Source organism: Saccostrea cucullata, unplaced genomic scaffold (assembly GCF_032062105.1).
Source record: "Saccostrea cucullata isolate Sc308-1 unplaced genomic scaffold, CSIRO_AGI_Scuc_v1 ctg28, whole genome shotgun sequence".
In the NCBI taxonomy this organism is placed as follows: domain Eukaryota; kingdom Metazoa; phylum Mollusca; class Bivalvia; order Ostreida; family Ostreidae; genus Saccostrea; species Saccostrea cuccullata.
This window is the reverse complement of record NW_026939565.1, coordinates 552,508-558,362: the sequence shown is the minus strand read 5'-3', so window position 1 is coordinate 558,362 and position 5,855 is coordinate 552,508. Positions and strand designations below refer to the sequence as shown.

General features: G+C 31.6%; 1 long non-coding RNA gene and 1 pseudogene across 1 annotated transcript; one reads left to right on the top strand and one right to left on the bottom strand.

Moving 5' to 3' along the window:
• Positions 1-1,066: 1,066 nt before the first annotated feature.
• On the bottom strand, positions 1,067-2,245 carry LOC134253254 (complement C1q tumor necrosis factor-related protein 6-like; annotated as a pseudogene).
• Positions 2,246-3,986: 1,741 nt separating this feature from the next.
• LOC134253230 (uncharacterized) lies at positions 3,987-4,264 on the top strand. The gene is made up of 2 exons (XR_009989089.1): positions 3,987-4,101; positions 4,146-4,264. It is a non-coding gene; the product is annotated as an uncharacterized LOC134253230 (long non-coding RNA).
• The last annotated feature ends 1,591 nt before the right edge of the window (positions 4,265-5,855 follow it).

Sequence of the window (5,855 nt, the reverse complement as noted above, 5' to 3'; positions counted from 1 at the left end):
AGTTTATGTACATGTTGACGTGTACACATCTATAGCATACAATGTATGATTTTGAAAATGCACATATATACTTTATGTATATATTTTAATTTACTATTATATACCACCTATATATTTGTTCATATTTTTTAAATCCTATACTATGTATATATTTTGCATATATATTTATTTATATACTATGTATATATAATTATTATTCATTTCATACTATGTATGATTGTTAATGTGTCTGACAATGAGCAGATTTTGAAAGCATGCAGGCATCATTTTGGACTTTGATAAACTATTACAGAGTAATTTTTTACATTTATTAAAATTATTAAATTTATTTTGATTTTTTATTATCGATTTAGAAACTGATCTACTTTCACTTACCAAACTACAGGTTTTTCTTGATCATGTAATAACATCTATAATATTGACAGTAAATTTTGTGTGATTTTTTTTTTGAATTGTTCTAAACATCTGCTGGACAATGTTTGAATGTTCGAATAAAGTTCAACATTAAATCTTAATCGGTATTAGCTTATCATTAAATCTACTGGTATATTTTAGTTTGTTGTGTGATTCGTTTTAAACATTTTTACGATTTTTTTCTCATGTTTTCACTGGTCATTAATTTGTGATTATTTTTTCCAAATAAAAAGGTTGAAAGAACTGAACTACATAAACTTCATAGGTATTATGTTTGTTTATTGTACTGTTTATAATTGTCAACAAGACCCTAAAAAACCATTTTCAGATTATTAAGTTCTCTTGCATGTATTTCTTTACACGCACATATGCACGCATCAATTCAATTATAAGAACAATAACTTTTATCATAGCCCTTTGTCTCAACTTTTGTTTTCAACTTACAAAAAGATTGGGGTTTATAAAAGATAAAGGCTTAGAATTCCTTTTAGAATTATTGAAAGGAAAAAATGACTGTTTACAAAAAATAATACTTTGGTATAGAAATGTCACGATGGAGATTATAGGTCTATGAAATTTCTTCTTTTTGTTTTAATGACAAGAAAGGAAAATGACTAAAGTATAGATATAATAATATTTTATTCAGTCCTAATTTTTTTTCTCAGCTCAACAGTGATTTATAATTTATAGCCAGAAAAAGAAGTATATTGATTATACATGTCTGCTGATCCGCTGAAGACCCCAATCCAAACCTTATCACCTTGATTAAGCCTTACAACCGTCATCTTGCTACAAGAAAGCCATGTTTTCGATTTTACTTCATAACAATGATTCCAAGACTTGAAGGAGCCATTTACGGCGAGAGCTGTGTATGCATACTGGCCTTCCCAGGCAAGAGTAGTCCAGTCAAACACGTACAGTCCTCCATAGGGCGCGGTAAAGATACCAGTAGAGGCGCTGTATCCTTGTCCTTCGTTCAAGTCAACCGTTTCGAACACTACCTTTGATTTTTTTCGCAAGATTTCGTTTATGGTTCTTTAATCTGACGTCAAAGGCAACCATCTGTTTATCCGCATTTTTCGCTTGTTCTGTATTTAAAAAATAAAACATGATGATAACTACAACCCCTTCTCACTAGATTTCATAACACAAACCTTTAGTCATTCATGTATTTGTTTTCTTTAACGATCAAACATTGGAGTACACTGGACACCATCGTTTCAAGCCACGGTCCGGAGTCCGCATATATAGCTCTCTCCTACAGATGGGAGAGGAGCGTACATTTTGGCCGTGGTTTGCGACGATGACTGGACACATGTGCAGGGATTTAGAGTCAGTATCATTACGTTTTGAAATATTCTGTTCGTGATAAATTTTTTTGATTCTTTTAACCGAAGATTTTTGACTTGTGTTTGTATCATCATAATTAGGCTATTAACCTTTCTTTTCATTAATGAAAGAATCCCATACTGTGATACTAGTAATATTGTAACCAATCAATGAATGTTGAATTCTTTTATTTACGAAAAGAAAGGTTAAAAACGTTTAGTGCATGTGGCTACGACGTGCAACTTCAAACTTGGGACAAAATAATGTTTGAATCTTTTTTAAAATGATCTCGTTTAAATTTAGATGGTCCAAAAATTTCCAAACTTACATTACCTTTACAATCTTTTCTGACAAATCCAACAGAACGACAAGTCTCTGCCACACTCTTGTAATCCTCCCGGAATGTTTTCAGTCCTGGTCTGGGTGATACTTTCTCACACCGTGTATAAAACAACAGCATCAGAGACACAAGCAAAGAATAGGTCCTATCAGTAGTGGTACTCATACTGACAATTACAAAATAGAACTGAACAGTTAAGAATGTGCAAAATAAAGGTTATAACTTTTTTATACGGACCTCTAAAATATCATGGTCGGAACCAGGTGACATGGAAGAGTGTGAATCCCCTGCCGTCAGACCGCTTACACACGCGGTGTGATCCTTGACATGATCGGGAAATAATGGAAAATCAGTGTGTAAATAATGGCCTAACAATACGTATGAAAAACGTCAGTCAGCATTTGACTGAATAATATAGATTGTATTAGCTGAAAAGATATTGAATGATCAATCGAACATAGAACTTACAAAATGATTACACCAAACTGCTGACGTTGCTGTTTCATCAACTTGTTTGTCAACAACTTACCTCGTTTTAGAAATTATTATTAAGTATTTGATCTAGCAAACTCTTGCGTATCGAATCAGCTGGGGTATAAACCCTGCATGCAGGTTTATCCCTCGTATATGAAGCAATAATCAAATACCACAGGGTGTTTATCCAAAGGCTAGCTGCAGAACTGTAGCTCTCTGCTTGAGAAAATTCGGACGGATAAAGCAGAGCTGCTTCAGCTATCGAAAAGCAAGAGCACATGTTATAAAAACGATCAATTTAAAAATAAATTTTATTAGGGGTATTCCATTTACCTGATACATATTAAGAGCTCACAACGGATGTGACCGGTGTAATGTCGAAGGAGATGTAATTCCTCCAAGGCACCTGATTCCAGCCATGGTGTTCATTATATTAACAAGACGAGTTTGAAGTCATTTATTATATAAGAACTCGATAATTCAGACATAAAGATGCTATTAGGCCCATATTTGATTATTACTATTTCTTAGGACTTGATGGTGTAATCATGGACTTACCTTTCACACGGGATATTTTTTTTGTAAACCCAGATAAGAATAACAACAATAAATGTAAAAAATTGCTGTTACTTCTAACTTAAAAGCTTTTTATATGTATTATATGGGTTGATTACATAGTAACAGCTTGCTTAGATATTATATTAAAATCTGATACGGCTATTATTATATATAAACATTTATAAATTTCAAAAATCAAAAGAAAACAGAGACTTGTTAACTAAAGACGTCATTATTATAATTTCCATTTCATGCATAGAAATATGCATGTCCCTTGCATAAAAGGAGAAATATCACGTGACGTTCTTTCAGCCAATGAAAATAACGAAAATAATCGTCTTATATAATATTGAATATTATTGGGTTGTTGGACATTTATTTGTGAATATTGGCACAAATTGGCTGTACAAATGCAATACTCCTCCAGTTTTTGAAACATTTGTTCTAATAGGTCATCGCTTGCAGCGCTTGCCTCAGTCGGAAAATTGGTCGTACAGGTTTCTGATTAATTCTGATTCATAAGAATACAAAAAATAAGCTTATAAGGAACACAGTAAATGCCCATCGAAATTCCAATAGATTGATGGAAGACTCGCTCTGAAAAAACTATATTAAATAAATGTGGATATTGTCAATCAGGAACACCGGCCAGCATTTTTTTTTTCAAAAAAAGGATAACAATCACTTTATGAATATTGGCTTTATTGTGTTCATGTCCCTTTGAGAAAAATAATTATGCTATGAACAAACATATTACATGTACTTTTCACATTCAAAAGATATTCCAGTACAATGTAACAATTACTAAAAATAAATATTCTAGTATTTGGTAAAAAGAAATATACAACAATAGTAGATCTAACATAATCTCACTAACATTAGTAAGACATCTATAAAATAGTGATAGTCTCAAACTATAGATTTAAAAAAAAAAGCTCTTTCACATCACTGATTTGATACTGACATGCTACTGATTTGATACTGACGTGCTACTGAAGTGCTACTGACATGCTACTGACATGACACTGAGATAACATAGTCTTCACTTTGGTCAACACTGATTTACAATCTCATGTCATGATGAAAGCACACTACATTTCAGTGTAATAAGCAGTAACAAATTGTACCTATGTCAACATTATTGAAAAACACTTAACGATTTGCTCAACAAAACTCTGAACTATGTTCGAGACATATGGTGCACTTCTTATATATGTAAAAAAAAAATTGAAAGATAAATATACATAGAAAAATAAAGAATAAACCATGAAAAAAGAAAACAAATGCAGGCCAAATAATTGAGTGATTGATATGATAAATATTTTAAAAAATTCTTCATATCCAAGTTTCTTTTCCGGTATCAAAAGAAGATTCATAAACATTGTCTTTTGTATCAAACAAAACTCTCAAAATCTTTATTATTAGATCAAAAAGTGCACATTTAAAATGGACTAGCCTTCAGACACTCCAACATATATGTACCCTAGAATATTTTCATAGGAAGGAAGTAATCATATGTCAGTAATTGATATGCCAAAGCGATTGCGCTTCCTAAAGTACATGTATAGAGAAACTCTTTGTGCGACAGCTTTCACTCTGGAGTACAACACTGCTTTTATAATGGTAAATCAGAACAATTATGGCAACAATTTTAAATAAATGAATGATTTCTTACACTCAACATCTTCAATTATGACAAACCATATAAAAATCTTATTTATAAATACACTGACTTAAAGCAGATCTTTAAGAACTTATTGAGGAACTATGTACCCTAGTCTTCAGTCATTATACCGATACATGGGAAAGAGGCACGGGATGAACGTAAGCAGCAATAAAATAGATCTACTGATTCCACATCTGACATGATGTGCGAAATGCTAACTATAAAACACTGTACAATTTTAGCTGTCAAGTAAGCTTGTGATAAAAAATTATTGTATTAAAGGCTTTTCTTCTTTTTTTATATTCATGTAATGCACAAAAAAGCTATATGTCTATCCCATTATTTATGAAATTGATTCTTTGGGTGAGAAAATAATTAAGAGCAGTCTAAGCATGATTAATGCCATGAAACATAAAAAAAAATGAAAATTTTAAAACATACCTACACCAAATAACAAATAAGGCACGAGTAAGACAGCACAAGAAGCAAGAACAGTAACTAAATATGGGCAGACTAGAAGCAGCTTATCGGTAAAAGCTAACACAATAATTACTTAATACTGAGTCTTTGTGAACAGCTTTATCATGAACCATGCTTTTAGGCAGCTTGTTAAAAACTAAGAAAACTCTATTTATTCTGAGCTGAAAATTGGGATGGACAAAAATATTCAGGATAAAATTCAATGTAATAATTCAATAACTTTCTTGTAGTGTTATGTTACTTTAACTTAGATATTGCACTCATTATAAACAATTTTAATATCTTAGTTCTAGGTGGGTTTTTTTTGTTACCCTCTAACCGGCTAAATAAGTAAGTAAAATATGTTTATTTCTGTTTCTAGCCCCCTTCTTTTTCTTATGAGATTCCCCTTTCCAAAAGAGTTCACAAGTGTTCTTCAAATAGCCAAGGATGGGATTTTCTGTTTTGAAAATGTGTTATGAAAACAAATGGATAAAGCCTGCCATTACATGACTTACTTGTAATAAAAAAATAAACAAGCAGAAAAAATTGTAATTTGTGTAGCAGCTTTAAATTTGTACTTTTTCCCCAAATTGTCTTCCAATATAAACACAT